Source organism: Canis lupus, chromosome 2 (genome assembly GCF_003254725.2).
Source record: "Canis lupus dingo isolate Sandy chromosome 2, ASM325472v2, whole genome shotgun sequence".
Classification (NCBI taxonomy): Eukaryota; Metazoa; Chordata; class Mammalia; order Carnivora; family Canidae; genus Canis; species Canis lupus.
Window position 1 is genome coordinate 74,457,630 of NC_064244.1, and position 18,061 is coordinate 74,475,690.

Sequence of the window (18,061 nt, forward strand, 5' to 3'; positions counted from 1 at the left end):
TTATTCGTGAGAGACACAGAGGCAGAGACACAGGCAGAGGGAAAAGCAGGCTCCCTCTTTGCGGGACTCGATCCTAGGATCCTGGGATCACAACCTGAGCCAAAGGCAGATGATGTTCAACCACTGAGCCACCAGGCATCCCAAGAGCCTTTTTTATAGTTTGCTTAGATACTCAATGTAACCATTAATACTTTGCACACAGATATAGTTCTTTATGGGTTATTAAACACCTCTTATGTGCTAGGCACAGAGGAGATTGAAGTAAATAAAAGTAGTCCCCATCCTTAGGATGTTCATGAGACACAGATGTATAAAAATACAATTACAGGGATCCCTGGGTGGCGCAGCGGTTCGGCGCCTGCCTTTGGCCCAGGGCACGATCCTGGAGACCAGGGATCGAATCCCACGTCGGGCTCCCGGTGCATGGAGCCTGCTTCTCCCTCTGCCTATGTCTCTGCCTCTCTCTCTCTGTGTGTGACTATCATAAATAAATAAAAATTAAAAAAAAAATCTTTTAAAAAAAATACAATTACAAATAACCTGATGGCTGCAGTAACCTACATTATAGGAGTAGGAGGGAGGTTCATTAGGAAAGGCTTCCTGGGGGAGGCGATGCCCAAACTATGACTTAAAGGATAAATAGGATTAGCCTGGAATTAGGATATATGGGGGATAGGAGACCTCCCTTCCAAGCAGAACAATGAATATTTTCTGTCCTGTCATTCAGTAGACAAGAGAGTTTCATGGAACACTGTCTGCTGCCCCACCTTGGCCAATTTGGAGCTTTTGCCCTGGGAAAGCCCACCACGCCAAACAGGTTGACACAAACCCTGAGGGCAGTGGGATGGGGGCCTAGGTTAGACCTAGGGTCCTGTTAGACCATGAATAGTTAGACTAATGAGAAGGGTGTGAAACCTGACACCAAGAAGTCAGTTTACATGGGACATCTGGGTGGCTCAGTCTGCTATGCAGCTCCTTCAGCTCAGGTCATGATCTCAGGGTCCTGGGATTGAACCCCACATGGCTGTCCTTGCTCACCAGAGAGTCGTCTTCTCCCTCTCTCTCTGCCCCTCCCCCTGATCGTGTGCTCTCTTTCTCAAATAAATAAAATCTTAAAAAAAAAAAATAAAGAAGTCAGTTTACGCGGAAGGCATGAAGATAATCTCATCCAGGTAGATGAGTCAGGTCTGAAGCTTAGGACATTAGTAAAGACAAAGGAACATAAAAAAGTTGTCATATGTTGAGATTTATGTGTGTCTGGTCCCAGTGCCATGCTAAATCCTTCACACATCATAATCTCCCTGAGTTTATGAAGTCAGTGTTATTACCATAATCTCCCTGAGTTTATGAAGTCAGTGTTATTATAGATGAAGAAACATTTAGTTTATTTATTTTTTTTAAGATTTTACTTATTTAGTTGAGAGAGAGACAGAGACACAGGCAGAGGGAGAAGTAGGCTCCTCTCAGGGAGCCAGGTGTGGGATTCTATCCCGGATTTGGGATCACGCCCTGACCCGAAGGCAGACACTCAACCACTGAGCCACGTGGGTGTCCCGAAACATTTAGTTTAAATGAATTCTCAGGTAACCCTCATACTTAGCCGATGGGAATGTAAAAGGGTACCACTACTTGGAAAACATTTTGGTAGTTCCTCAAAAATATAAAACTACTGGGGCACCTGGGTGGCTCAGTCGGTTAAGCATCTCTTGATTTTTTTTTTAAAGATTTCATTTATTTATTCATGAGAGACACAGAGAGAGAGAAAGAGAGGAAGAGACACAGGCAGAGGGAGAAGCAGGCTCCATGCAGGGAGCCCGACATGGACTCGATCCCGGGTCTCCAGGATCACGCCCTAGGCTGAAGGCGGCGCTAAACCGCTGTGCCACCTGGGCTGCCCCTTTTTTTTTTTTTTTAAAGATTTCATTTATTTATTCATGAGAGACACAGAGAGAAAGAGAGGAAGAGACACAGGCAGAGAAGCAGGCCCCATGCAGGGAGCTGCATCTCTTGATTTTGGCTCAGGTCATGATCTCAGGGTCATGGGATTGAGGCCTGAGTCCAGCTCCGAGCTCAACAGGGAGTCTGCTTGAGATTCTCTCTCTCCCTCTGCCCCTCCCCTCTCTCTCTTTCTCTGTCTCTCTGTGTCTCTCAAATAAATAAATCTTTAAAAAGCTAAAATTGCCATAGGACCCAGGAATTCCACCCCTAGGTATCTATTCAAAAGAAATGAAAACACGTCCATGCAAAGACAAGACATGCACATGAGTATTCATAGCAACATTATTCATAATAGACCCAAACTGTAAACATCTAACTATCCTTCAATTGGCTCTTATGAATAGAGTTATGAAAATCTTCAACAAGATACTAGCATGCAAAATGCAGCAACATATAAATAAAAAGGACTACACACCATGGGATTTATCCCAAGGTTAATTTAAAATCTGAAAATCAGGGGCACCTGGGTGGCTCAGTCAGTTGAGCATCTGACTTGATTTCAGCTCAGGTCATGATTTCAGGGTTGTGAGATCGAGCCCCACGTTTCAGTGTGCAGTCCCACTGGGTGTGCTGCCTGCTTGAGATTCTCTCCATCTCATTCTTCCCCTCCTTGTCCCCCCAACAGGTGCTCTCTCTCTCTCTCTCTTTCTCTCTCTCTCTTTCTTAAAACAAAAATCTGAAAATCAATTAATGTATCAGCAGAATGAAAGATAAAAACCATGTGATCATTTCAATAGATGCAGAAAAAATATTTAACAAAATTCAATCACTTTTAATCACTTCATGATTTAAAAAAAAGAAAGTCATATGCCTGAAACTAATATAACACCATATGCTGACTATACTGGAATTAAAATGAAACACTTAAAAAAAGAACAACCTTAAACAAACTGGGGATAGCAGGGAACTTTCTCAACTTGATAAAGAGCATCTATGAAAAACCCACAGCTAGAATCATGCTTAATGGTAAAATACTGAATGCTTCCTCACTCAGATCAGAAGATAAGGATATCTATTCCTTCTGTTTCTATTCAACATTGTATTGGAGGTTCTAACCAGGGCAATTAGCCAAGAAAATTATTATTATTAAAGATTTTATTTACTTATTCATGAGAGAGAGAGGCAGAGACACAGGCAGAGGGAGTAGAAGGCTCCATGCAAGGAGCCTGACATGGGACTCGATCCTGGGACCCCAGGATCATGCCCTGGGCCAAAGGCGGCGCTAAACCTCTGAGCCACCCGGGCTGTCCAAATTATTAATTTTTAAAGATTTTGTTTATTCATGAGAGACACAGAGAGAGAGAGAGAGAGGAAGAGACATAGGCAGAGGTAGAAGCAAGCTCCATGCAGGGAGCCTGATGTGGGACTCGATCCTGGAACTCTGGGATCATGCCCTGAACCAAAGGCAGTTGCTCAACTGCTGAGCCACCCAGGCGTCCCTAGGCAAGAAAATTAAATAAAAGTCATGCAGATAGGAAATAAGAAAAACGAGCTCTATTTGCAGGTAACATGATCTTGTATATAGAAAATCCTAAGGAATCTGTTAAAAAAATATAAAACTGATAAATGAGTTCAGTAAGGTTGTAGGATACAAAACTGACATACAACAATCAGTTGTATTTCTATGCACTAGCAATGAACAATGCAAAAAATGAAATTAAGTAAATAATTTAATTTACAATAGCATCAAAAATAATAAAATAGTTAAGAATAAAGTTAACAAAAGAAGTGCAAAACTTATATTCTGAAAACTACAAAGCATCGTTGGAAGAAATTAAAAAACACTCAAGTAAATGAAAAGACAACTCAATAATAAAAATATAAATAACCCACTTAAAGGATATGAATAAATATTTCTCCAAAGAAGATATACGAATGGCCAAAAAGCACATGAAAAGATGCTCAGCAATATCAGCCACCCATCAAGGAAATGCAAATCAAAACCATAAGATGTTGGGGTGTCTGCTGGCTCAGTTGGTGGAGCATGTGACACTAGATTTCAGGGCTGTAAGTCCAAGCTCCACGTAGGGTTAGATATTACTTAAAAATAAAAATCTTAAGGGATACCTGGGTGGCTCAGTCTGTTAAGTGTCTGCCTTCACCTCAGATCATGATCCCAGGGCCAGGATTGAGCCCCACTTAGGATCCCTGCTCAGCTCAGCAAGGAGACTGCTTCTCCCGCTACCCCTCCATCCTCTCATGCTCTCTCGCTCTCTCGCTCTCAAATAAATAAATAAATAAAATCTTTTAAAAAATAAATAAAAATCTGTAAAAAAAAAACCTGTAAGATCTCACCTCACATCGACTAGGATGGCAATAATCAAAAAGACAGTTACAAATGTTGGCAAGGAAATGGAGAAATTAGAGCCCTTGTACACTGTTAGTTGGGATGTAAGATAGTACAGCCACTTTGGGTTTTGTTGTTTTGTTGTTTTTCGCTTTTAAAGATTTTATTTATCTAGGAGAGAAAGACAGAGAGACAGAGAGATAGCGACAGAGAGAACCAGCAGAGAGGAGAAGGAGAAGCAGACTCCCTGCTGAGCAGGGAGCCCTACAAAGGGCTAGTCAATCCTAGGACCCCGGGATCATGACCTGAGCCAAAGGCAGACGCTTTCACGGACTGAGCCACCAAGGCACCCTAGTACAGCCACTATGAAAAAAGTTTGGTAGGGTCTCAGAAAATTAAACCTAGAACCACCATGCAGCCCAAGTGATTTCACTCCTAGGTACATGCCCAAGAGAAATGAGCGCACATAAGCATGTCCACACAAAAACTGCACAAATGTTTGTAGCGGCCTTATTTATAGTAGCCCAAGAGTGAAACAACCCAAATGTCTATCAATTGATGAATAGACAAATAAAATATCGTATATCCATATAGTGGAATATTCTTTAGCAATAAAATAATATACCGATATCTGCTATAACATGGATGAACCTCGAAAACATGATAAGTGAAAGAAGCCAGACACAAATGGCCACGTATTATATGATGTCATTTACACGTAATGCCCAGAATAGGAACATCTATAGACTGAAGGTAGATTAGTAGTTGCGTAAGACTTTAGGAGGGTGGGGGAGGGGAGTGACTGCTAATGGGTACAGGGTGTTAATAGGAGGGAGTGATGAAAATATTATGAAATTGATGTTGTGATGGTTGCACAACTGTGAATATCCTAAAAACCACTGAATTGCATCCCTTCAGTAGGTGAATTGTATGGTGTATGAATTATAACTTAATAAAGCTTATTTTATAAAAGGACAAAAGGATCTTATTGGAAGCATGAAAATATCCTAAAGCTGATTTACAGCAATGGTCATAGTTACTTGATAAAATTTCATTGTATACCTGAAATAGGTGAATTTTATATTACATGGAACATACCTCAATAAAGTTGTTTTTTTAAAAAAAAGAGTTCCCAGGTAATGCAACCAATGAGAGGCAAGGCTGAAAATGTATGTGAAGGGGAGAATTTTCTAGAAAATAATAAATTTACCCAAATGGACTCAAAAAGAAATAGAAATCATTAGCTAATTTGACTTGGCATTCAGGAGTTTCTGACTCCAAAATGACACCAGAGCCAGATGGATTTACAGACAGGTTTTATTAAACTCTAGTCTTGAACATATACATTTTTCAGAGAATGAGACAAAGGAAAGTCAGTCATTCAATTGATTTTATGAGGATAGGATAACCTAGATCTCCAAACCAGAAACAGACAATACAAGAGAAGAAAATTACAGAGGAGTTCCCTTAAACATAGAGGCATAAATCCTTTTTTTAAAAGATTTTATTTATTTACTCATGACAGATGCACAGAGAGAGGCTAGGCAGAGGGAGAAGCAGGCTCCACAAGGGGAGCCTGATGCAGGACCCCATTCCAGGACCCCAGGAACACGACCCCAGCCAAAGGCAGACGCTCAACCAGTGAGCCACCAGGTATCCCAGAGGCACAAATCCTAAATAAAAATTAGTCAAATAGAGCCTTGCAAAAAAAAAAAAAAATCATAGCCAAGTTGGATTGATCCCAGGAATGCAAGCACATTATTTGCTACAAAATTCCAAGCTTTTCTCATGTGCACGATGTGATGTGACATAGAAATGTTACTTTTTGGAAGTTTTCCCAGGAACCTGTTGTTCCTCATTTACTCATTCAACAAATATTTGGTGCCTATTAAGTGCTCAGTACTGTTCTGATACCAGAGCATCACATAAACTCCTGCCTTCAAAAATGGGAAGAGAACAATATATGCAATCCTCCACATTAACAAATTAAAGGAAAAACCCATGAAACCCATGTGACCATTTCCATAGATACAAGAAAAGCACTTGAAAAACTCAACACTCATTTATGATTTTTAGAAACCTGATACATGAAAATACACAGGAATTACTATTTTATAGCAAATATACTCAATGGTAAAACCTTAGAAACAAGCCAAGGACATCTACTATCACTGTTGTAAATCAACACCATCCTGGTGATTCTGGACAAAGCAATAAAACAAGAGGGAGAAAAAAAGCCATGATCTGACTACCCCAAATCCAAAGCAATGAACTACTGTGCTCTCCTAGACAAGAGTCATTTATTTATTGAACATTTACTGAGCATCTACCCTGTGCCAGGATGGGATCATAACTACCACTCCTCACTTGTCAAGGGTATTGACCTTTTTTAGAGTTGGCTTCTGGACAGCCCGGGTGGCTCAGCGGTTTAGCGCCACCTTCAGCCCAGGGTCTGATCCTGGAGACCAGGGATCAAGTCCCACATCGGCCTCCCCGCATGGAGCCTCCTTCTCCCTTTGCCTGTGTCTCTCTCTTTCTCTTTTTCTGGGGGGGGGGGAGGGGGGAAGTCTTCCTCTTTCCATGAATGCACATGGCAGGTGTACGTCTGCAGCAGAGCTCTTATGGTACGTGAAGGGTTCTAGATTACAGCAGGGAGTGCTCACTTCAGCAGCACATATACTAGATTATACCAAGGAGATCAGATGTCCCTGGGGGTTCTAAAGGAGAGTTTCCAACAGAGTGCAGCAGTGTGACAATAGTACTTTGTTACATGTATTCATATATTTTGTTGATCTCTTGATCCTTCCATCAACTCTAGGAAAGTAGAATAGTGTTTTAGTGAATCTCAATTCACTGGTGTCAGGCTCCTGCCAATCTTCAAGTGACCACAGCCACGAGTGACTACCAGGATGCCCAATGTATCTGCTGCATGGTGGCTGTGTTGACCCAATCAAGGCACACACCCATCCTGGTACGTGCACACACACATGCACACATGCACGCTCGTGTGTGTGTGTGTGTGTGTGTGTGTGTGTGTGTTCCTTCAAAGGGCTCACTCATCACCAGGCAGGTTACTTTCCCGGCATGGGGACCACTGCCCTCTGGTGGCCACTCTGTCTAATGCCAAATTTAGGAAAAGAATTACCCTTTACTGAGACCGTTAAGGACCAGGTTTTGTCTTATATAATCCCCCCAAAACCTTATAAAATAGGCATTATCCCCAGCGAGGCTCAGAGAGGTGAAGCTACTTGCCTGAAGTCACATAGCCAGAAGTGATGGACTGTCACTAGGGTGAGGCAGGAGGTGGCGGCAAGAGAGACCCCTCACCTGCTCCATCCTAACCCCAGCTCCGGTGATGGCACAGGAATGGAATCAGGTCCTGTGCCATCACAGGCTCCTGATCTTAACACCTGGTGGCTCAGCCACCTACTTTTTATTATGAGGGTTCCGTTCTGACCTTGGATGTCTCCTTTGTGTGTGCAACGCTAGATGTGCGAAGCAAAGACAGCCTTTTCCATGAAGAACGTGACTTGGGTCCTGCAAATGTAGGTGTCAGAAGACTCCTTGCTCCTGGAGCAGCAAAGGAAGGAAAGAGAAGAAAATTACAGAGGAGTTCTCTTAAACATAGAGGCACAAATCCTTTTTTTTTTTTTTTTTTGAAGATTTTATTTATTTACTCATGAGAGGCTAAGCAGAGGGAGAACCAGGCTCCCGAAGGGGAACCTGATACAAGACCCTGTGTTTGGTGTCCTAGGGAATGCGTGTTTGGTGTCCTAAGGGAATAGGTCCTGGGGGGAAGCCCGAAGGCGGTGTCCTGGCCACAGGAGTCTTCTTCCCCAGGCAGTGCATCCCCTGAGACAAGCCAGTCAGCACCACGTAGGCTCCTTAGAGGTGCTGGGGAAACGTTTGTGGGATAAATGACCACACACTTTCAGCAGTTGGTCTGCTCCCACTGTGACGATATACACGATTGTTATTGTACTGTGTGGTCATGAGGCACAGAAGGAATATGCTCACGGTGTGAAGGGAATGAGCATTCCTCTGACCAGACATACTTAGCTTGGCTGTTGTAGCTCTTCTCATTTTGCCACCATTTTTCATCAGGATCCAAGCCAGAACCAATTCACAAGTTTAAACTGAGCAGCCAGACACAGGGAGAGGGCAATTGCAGAGGGAGAGCTCTAGGACATTAATTCAGCACCAGCAGGGTGCCCGGCACTGTCCTAAGCCTGGTTCTCTTTACATCAACACTGTGTTGGGGGTGGGTGGGGGGACAGAAGGAGGAGAGAATGAATCCTTTCAGAGATGAGGAAGCAGCCCAGAGAGGGCAAGGGATGTATCTGAAGTCACACAGTGAGAGGAAGAGCTGAGATTCGTGTCCAAGTCTAGCCTCGTGCCAACACCTCGACTTCTGTGCCTGTGGTCCTCAGAGTGTTCCCCAGAGCAGCAGCATCAGGATCACGTGGACACTTGTTAGAAATGCAGATTATCAGGTCCCACCACAGATCTACTGAATCCAAAATTGTGGGCATTGGACCCAACAACCTGCGCTTCAGCAAGCCCTCCAGGTGATTCTGTGTGTTCTCCAGTGTGAGAACCATAGACCATTACTATAATGGTCCCTGTACTCCGTCCACACTCAGACAGAGACCAACCAAAGTGGGACAACCCAGTCAAGACATGCTATTATAGTGCCAGGGGAGGGGGAGAGTTCTGGGGTTCTGAAAAGGTTTCATGGAAGAGATGACACTTGATCCTGGCCATGATGAGTGGAAGGACTTTAAAGATCATAAATGGAAGAAAAGCCTTTCAGGCAGAGCAGAGGCAAGCAGGCCAGGAAGTGCCTGTTCACGAGGGGGATAGAGGCCAGTGCATGAAAAGTCTTGCCTACCAGGCTCTTTATCCTAGAGGCAGTGGGGAGTCATGGTAGACTTCTGAGCACAGGTATGGTCATAGCTCGAAGTCCCAGAATGCCACAGCATTTTCTTGCTTACCCACCGTAATAGGCAAAATAACGGCCCCGGAAGATGTTCATGTTCTAATGCCCAGGGTCTGTGAATATGTCATGCCATATACAAGGCAAGGGACAATGAAGATTGCAGATGGAATTAAGGCTGATAATCAGCTGACCTCGAGATGGGGAGATTATTCTGGATTATCCAGGTGGGCCCAATGTAATACAGGCTCCTTATCAATGACAAAGGGAGGAGAGTCAGAGCCAGAGTCAGTGAGACATTTCAAGATGCTACACTGCTGGCTCTGGAGATGGAGGAAGGGGCCACGAGCCAGGAATGCAGGCAGCCTCTAGAAGCTGGAAAGGCGGAGCATCAGATGGGCAGACTCCGGAAGGAACACAGCCTTGCAACACCTTGATTTTAGCCCAATGAGACCCATTTGAGACTTCTCACCTCCAGCGCTATCCCTTCTGGGATAGACCTCCAGAAAACTGTAAAAAGTCTTCTTTTCTTCAATCAAAAACAAATACTAACATCGGTCAGCATTTTCATTTTCTTTTTTTTTTTTTTAAGATTTTATTTATTTGATCCAGAGAGAGAGAGAGAGAGAGAGCAAGAGAGAGCACAAGCAGAGGGAGCGGCAGGCAGAGGAAAAGGGAGAAGCAGGCTCCCCACTGAGCAGGGAGCCTGATGCAGAGCTCAATCCCAGGACCTTGAGATCATGACCTGAGCCGAAGGCAGGTGCTCAGCCGACTGAGCCACCCAGGGGCCCCCTAGTCAGCATTTTCTCTTCTTTTCTTCTTCTTCTTTCTTCTTCTTCTTTTTCTCTTCTTCTTCTTCTTCTTCTGTTTTTTTTTAAGATCCATCCATTTATTCATGAGAGACACAGAGAGAGGCAGAGACACAGGCAGAGGGAGAAGCAGGCTCCCTGCAGGGAGCCCGATGTGGGACTCAATCCCAGGACCCCAGGATCACACCCGGAGCTGAAGGCAGATGCTCAACCACTAAGCCACCCAGGTGCCCCCTAGTCAGCATTTTCTAAGTGCTTACAGTGTTGTATACTTTATGAACATGCTCCCTTTAATCCTCACAATACCTCCATGGCATGGGCGTTATTATCTCCCTTTTCCATTTGGGGAAACTGAGACTTGCCGGAACTAATAAGGAGCACAGCCAGCACTGAAACCCACACTTGTCCCCAAAGCTCGTCCGCACTAGGCTTGAGAAGACTTTAGCCCACAATGACAGCTTCCACTTGAGGTTGCCTGGGTGGGCTTCAGCCCAAGGAGCTGGGGGCCTTTCTTGGCTGGAGCAGGGGCAGGTGGTTGGAGGACCCTGGACATCCTCCCGCTCTCATGAGGAGGCTGGTAAAGACCTGCCGTGGGTCTGCTTTCAACCAGGCCAGGGGAGACAGAAGCCCAGGCTTGGGGCACAGGCTCACAGCCAGACTGCCTGCGTTTGTCTCCTGGTCCCAGGCAAGCCCCTCACTACTCTCTTAGTTTCCTACTCTGTAAAACAGGGATAAATAATAGTACCTACCTTCGAGAGTGTTCTATGGGTTATGGCATGTCTCTAACGGACTTATACATTACCTACACAGAGCGAGTCTGATAACTGTTATCATTATTTGCTTTATCATTTCATCTCATGGGAGACCCACCCCACCCCAAGCCCCCTTCTCAGGAACAGTGGTGGTGGTGGGGATAAGCCATGCTGATGGATTCGCACATACACCCTTTTAATATGAATATTTTTACATGTTCACAAAATATCTCTTCAGGAGTTCTCAACCTTTGGTGGGTTTGTGGACACTTAGGAACTCTGATGGCAACTACAGACCTTTATATATCTGATCAGTCCATAATTTTCTCTGAAAATTGCCTCTGGGTGCACAGGGATGGGTCCTAGCAGCTATGCTTGGACTCTGTGGGTGCTGGTGGGCCTCCACAGCTCACAGGGAGTCTGGCCCACCCTCATGGACATCCAGGGCTACTTCCTCCAGCTTCCCAGCTGTGCAGGTTGTGCACTGCCCAACTCTAAGGGGCACCATGACCTAGACTACAATTCATAATCCTGGAGTTGTACAACAGGGAGCCTTGTGAGAGTTGGCTACCCAACTCTCTCTCAAGGGAATTTAAGAGTTGAGATTCTGAGATTAGTCTCTACTGGTGGCTTGAACTGAGAATATGCAAATGAAGACCATTTGGCCCTAGAGAGTAGCTGTTCTTGGTGCTTGAGTACCTGCCAGTTTCTTGTGGAACCCTTGGGTAGGAAAGATCTTAGACAGCTTGAAGCCACAGGATCATGGAGCTCACAGTATAGCAAAGGGTGGGAGTGGGTCTTTACACACATGTACACACACTGGGAGTGAGTGAAAAACAAGGAAATGTGAAATGCAATGGGGAAGCACGGGGACTTATGGGAAGGGCACCAGACCATCTCACAGCCTCAGGGAAGGCTTCATAAGGCAGTGACATCTATGACACCTGGGTCATGAGGATGAATAGGAGATGTCCAGGCAAAGAAGTTGGAAGAAGAGTGCAGGGAAAAGAAATAGCCATGCATGAACAGAGAAGTGGTGGTCTGGTGGCCTCAGGAACTGGGCAGAGGTCAGTTTTCTCCTCCTGAGAGGGAGGGTTGAGGGAGGGAGATGGGGCTAGATTGGAAGGGGCTTATGGCCTGGCAAAAAGTTATGGGCTTGATCTTAAGGGTGGGGAGAAGCGCCTCTTTGCATCCACTTTCCCTTGGTGATCCTCATTGTTCACTCCTTCTAGTCTCTGGTCTCATCTCTCCCCATGACCTGAAACGTGAATTTTCCACTCCCTGGAACTCAGCCTCAACTCTCCAGAAGGTAGACAGATCAGAGAGCAGTGGAAGAAGCAAGAACTTTGACATTAGATAAGCTTGGATTCTAAGTCTGCTTGCCACTCACTAGTCATGTAACTTTGGGCATCAGTAAAATGGGAATAATGACACCTACTTGATCCAGCAAATATTTACAACATTCCTACTATGGACCAGATATGGAGACAATAACTAACATTTAATGAGCTAAGACGTACTATGTGCCAGGCACTATTGCCAAATCCTTTGTATCCATCACCTCATTTAACCCATTTCTATAACATTATGAGGGAGGTGCCATCCCCCCCCCATTTTACAGATGAGGAAACTGAGGCCCACAGAGATTAGGCTATTTATCCAAGGTAGATAGCAAAGCCAGGATTCAAACCCAGGTGGTCTGGCTCCAAAGCCTGGATACATAACCTGGCTTCCCACCAAGTCCTAGTAAGGACAGAGAAGTCCCTGCTCTCACAGAACTTATGTTTCTTTTTTTTTTTTTTAAGATTTTATTTATTTATTCATGATAGTCACAGAGAGAGAGAGAGAGGCAGAGACACAGGCAGAGGGAGAAGCAGGCTCCATGCAGGGACCCCGACGTGGGATTCGATCCCGAGTCCCCAGGATTGCGCCCTGGGCCAAAGGCAGGCGCCAAACCGCTGTGCCACCCAGGGATCCCAGAACTTATGTTTCAATTAGAGGGAATAAATAATAAAACATAGGTAAATTAAAAAAAAACATAGGTAAATAAGAAAAGCAGCATGTTAAAAGGTATAAGAGCTAAATAGAAAACAGATTGAGCAGAGTAAGGGTGATAGAGAGTATGTGGAGAGACAGGTGACTACAGTTTTAAATGAGACAGAATAAGCATGTGGAGACAGTTGAGCTAAGTCTGGAAAAAAGCTGACGGAGTGGATCATGTGGATGTCTGTGGAAAAAGCATTCTAGGAATCAGCAGCAGCCAGTGTAAAGGTCCTGTGGTGAGTGTGTGCCTAGTACATTTAAGGAACAAGGAAGTCAGTGTGAATGGAACAGAGGTGGAGAACAAAGGGAAGAGTAAGAATAGATGATATCAGAGAGAGGCAGATGATGTAGGGACTTTCAGTCCATGTAGAAACTTGGCTTTTAGTCTGAGTGAAATGAGGAACTATTAGAGGCTTTATAGAAAAGATTTATTTATTTATTAGAGAGAGCAGGGGAGAGGGAGAGAGAGAATCTTAAGCAGATTCCCCGCTAAGCACAGAACCCAATGTGGGGCTCGATCTCATGACTCTGAGATCATGACCCAAGACGAAATCAAGACTTGGATGCTTGACTGAACCACCCAGGTGCCTCTCAGAGGGACCTGAAGCCCCTTAGAGGCTTTTAAGGAGTGAAATTACATGATCTGACATGATATTTTAAAGAATCCTTTGCTTCTCTGTTGAGAGTAGACTATAGCGGAGCAAGGGTAGAAGCCAAGAGACCAATTAGAAGGCTCCTGAAGTAATCCAGGCAAGAGATAATATGGCTTAAATCAGGCTGGGAGCAGTGAAGTGATGAGGAGTGGTGGATTTGGGATCTATTTTGGGTGTTTAGATGCAACAGATATCTCACTGTGGGGAAGCTTTGGGGAGGGAAATCTAAAGTTCAGCTTTGGATTCGGTAAGTTCAAGATGCCCCAGTTGTGTTCCAGGAGCACCAAGGAGGCGATGTAGGATGTAGGAGGCTGAAGTTCAGGAGACAGGTCCAGGGTGCAGTTAGGAGCTTGGGAATCATTAGGATCCAAATGATATTTAAACTAGTGGGACTGGGTGAGATCATCAAGGGACTGAACACACATCGGGCAGGAGATGACCGAGGACTGAGGTCCTCGGTGTTACAAAGCCAGAGAAACAATAAGAACTGACATGGGAGATTGAGAAGAAGCCACGAGGGAGGGAGGAAGAAAATCAAGACAGTGTGGTGTCCCAGAGGCCAAGAGAAGCACACATAGCACAGAGGAAGGCACCAGGAAGGGAGGCCAAGCAGGGGAGGACGTTGCACTGACTGCTAGGTCCAGCAACGTGAAGCACACCACTTACTGCGAACAGTTGCAGTGGCTGGTGGGAGCAAAAGCCCCAACAGAGGGAATTAAAGAGAATATTGCACTTCAGGTCTCTTTGAGGGACTCCTGTTGTCCCTCGTGGCTCCATGGAACCTGCTTCCAGGTCCCTCTGAGCTCATTTTTCATCCTCCCCAGCACTCAATCCCAGTGACATCCTGGGTTCTCCTCCTGACAGATACATTTTGCCTGTAATCCCAAATCAAGCACAGTAATCCAATGATGCCACTGAATGATGTCGAAGCAGCTGCTCCCGACTCTAAACTACTGGGTGCATGCAGAAATGAAGAGAAGCTATCTTAAGAGGTTCTATTTAGAAGGTGATTACACTGAAAGAAAGCATTTGCATTGGGTACATCCTTACTTTTTTCTCCTCTATTTTGTTCCAGTATAAACATAATCTTGGGCACAACATGATACCCTGATACCCAACACCTATCGATTACCTCAGTGAGTTCCCTAAGCATGGAAACTTAGGGAAAATTGCAGTTTAATTGAGTTGCTCACATAATATTTCAACAAAAGCAAAAGGTTATTTTGCTGAAAAAAATAATGGGGGAGAGGAATTGGATATGGTGAAGACAGCAGTGACTCTCGAGGACTCTACCTGCGAAGGGGAGCAGACAAATGGGGCAATAGCTGGAGGGAGAAGTGAGATCAAGAGGATTTGCTTTAGAGGCTCCTGGGTGGCTCAGCCGTTAAGAGGTTAGGCATCTGCCTTTGGCTCAGGTCATGATCTCAGGGTCCTGGGATGGAGCCCCATGTTTGCTCCCTGCTCAGGGAGGAGCCTGACGTCAGCTCCCTCTCCCTCTCTCTCTGTCCCGCTCATGCTCTCTCTCTCTTGCTCACTCTCAAATAAATGAATAAATACAATTTTTAAAGATTTTATTTATTTATTCATGAGAGACAGAGAGAGAGGCAGAGACACAGGCAGAGGGAGAAGCAGGCGCCATGCAGAGAGTCCGATGTGGGACTCGATCCCGGGACCACAGGATCATGCCCTGGGCCGAAGGCAGGTGCTAAACCGCTGAGCCACCCAGGGATCCCCAATAAATAAAATCTTAAAAAAAAAAAAGAAAGAGGTGATTGCTATATTATGAGAGCTGTTATGGCATGCATCTGTGCCGATGGGAGTGGATTTTCTGAATCGTCTTTTCTCCCTGCTTGGGCTCATTCTGGCCCCAGCTCCCTCACATTCTTCAGGGCTCAGCTCAGCTGTCCTTCCTTCTCTGAAACCTCTCCAGCTTCTCTGAGCCACACACCCAAAGGGCTCTCTCTTCCCCTCCCCACCCCTCATTCCCATAGCACCTCTTCAAGGGCATTTACAGTCTGGATCTTATGATTATTTGAGTGCAAGTTCCTTGAGAACCTCCCTATATCGTGCCAATCTTTATATCCACAGCTTCCCCCACTGCTCATTTGCCACTTAGGAATCCACCTGTAACAACCTGGTGAATGTTTGTTGAGTGAATAAGTAAATTTCCAGGAGTCAGATTTGTACAGATTGGTCTAGGGGCCTTGAAGCAGCTATTTTATAAGCAGAGTGTCTCCAAGTCTTCCCTTGAAATAGCCCTGGTAAAGTCTGAATGGTTTTGTAGGGTGGCCCGGGGAAATAATAACTTGAAAGAACTGGAAGTTTCCTTGAAGGCACATATTTTCTCTGAAAATTCCCCCAAATTTTGTAACCTACACTGATATAGTGCCGGGTTTATCTGATTTCCCTGAAATACTATAATTTATTTATTACTTATTTAATTTCCTCCCCAAAATGTTGAAATTAAACTTTGGTTCAGAAAGGGGCCCACCGTACTAGCACATGTCTCTCAGTCCGAGCACCTGACATAAGACTTGACATTGAAGTAGCTGCTTTACAAAATAGGAAGGAATTTGTTAGCCTGCAAGATATTACAACAGTATTTTGCCTCTGGTAGGTGGCACTTCTTAATGATAGGAGAGAATATATGGAACATTTAGATCTACTTCACTTGCAAGAGATGATATTTTCAAGTTAGGTAGCATAGCTTGGTGATTAATAATAATACAAAACGAGAACGGGCTTCCAAGTCAGGCAGACCCAGGTTGGGATCTTGGTTATATTGCTTGTTCATCCTGATTTTACATAAATTAATCTCTCTAAGCTTTAGTTTTCCCACCCATGACACAGAGATGGGCAAGAATAGTGTTACCTGCTTCACTGGGTTGTTGGGGGTGGGGAGTATTGAGTGAACCATTGCTTGTATAGCCCTTGGCATTGTGACAGGTACATAGTAAGTGCTCAGTAAATAAATAAGTGGGCCAGAGACCCAGATCAGCAAACAGGGCAGTACAGTGCACACTGAGAAGTGCTGTGGCAAGGTATACCAGGTCCTGGAGAAATCTCTAGGACGTTGGGGAAGGCTTCCTAGGGTTGAGACATTAAATGTGGGCATCTGAAAGGAGGTCGGGGAGTATTACAGGCAGCAGGCAGGATACTGAGAGGGCTCAGATCATGTCAGGGATGGGCAGTGGGATGAGAGATAAGGCTGCAATTGGCAGGAGCAACAAGATTGTGCAGGACCAGCTAGCCATGAAAAAAAAGTTCATCTTTCACCCAGAGAGCAAATGCAGACCATTGAAGAGTTCTAAGCAGGACAGTATCAGATCAGACATGCAGGGCTGGGGGCAGGGAGGGCTGTGAGGAGGTGAGAGGTGGCGTGGCCTGGACTGGGGTTGGGCTGGAGAAGAAGGTGGCCATACTGGTGAGACCTTAGGAGACAGTGATTAAGACTCGACTGAGTGAAAGTTGGTGGAAGGAGATGGGGGAGGATGACCCCGAGGGGGTACATGGTGGTACCTTTGACCAAGACAGGGACAGGGAAGGAGCCAGGTCCAGGGGGCAGGGTACAAGATGGTGAGTTCAGTTTTAGACTTGCAGAGTTTGAGAGGTCCGTCTGTGAGATAAGCATGGGAAACCATACCATGGGCCATTGGATATACCGATCTTAAGCCAAAGAAGGGTCCGAGCTGGAGCTAGAGCCTTGGAAAATGGGGTTGGCTCAATCACAGCCCTCAAATAGATGCAGGTCCTAATTCCTGGAACCTATAGACATTATCTCATATACCAAAAGGAATTTTGCAGATGTGATTAATTTAAGGATCCTGAGATGGGGAGATTATCCTGGATTATCTGGGCGGGTCCTAAACATAATCACAAACGTGTTTATAAAATGGAGACTGAGGGAAATTTGACCACAGAAATGAAAGCGGTATGATATGACACAGAAGCAAGATGCCCTTGAAGATGGAGGAAGTTGACTATAGGGCAAAGAATGTGAGAAATGCAGTTCTAGAAGCTGGGAAAGGTAAGGAGAGATGGATGCCCACTTACTGTCTCCAGAGGGAATGCAGCCTTGCTGGTACTTTGATTTCAGCGCAGTGAAGCTCATTTCAGACTTCTGATCTCCAGAACTGTAAGAGAATAAATGTGTGTTACTTGCAGCCCCCACATTTGCAATAATTTGCTACAGCAGTTATAGGAAACTAACATAAGAAGCTTCAATGTTGGGCAGTCCGAGTGGCTCAACGGTTTAGCACCCCATTCAGCCCAGGGCCTGATCCTGGAGACCTGGGATCGAGTTCCACGTTGGGCTTCGTGCATGGAGCCTGCTTCTCCCTCTGCCTGTGTCTCTGCCTCTCTCTGTTTCTGTCATGAATAATAAATATAAATAAAAAAATTTTTTTAAAAAAGAAGCTTCAATATTAATGGTGTGAAGGAAGCTGGTGGGGATAGATCCAAGTCTCCAGGAAACCTGGGTAGAGAGAAAAGAGTAAAGGGTGTAGCAGCTCCCAGTGATTCCAGCACTTAAGATACGTGCAGAGGAAGAACCCAGGGAGCAGCCACAGAGGGAGGAAGACCAC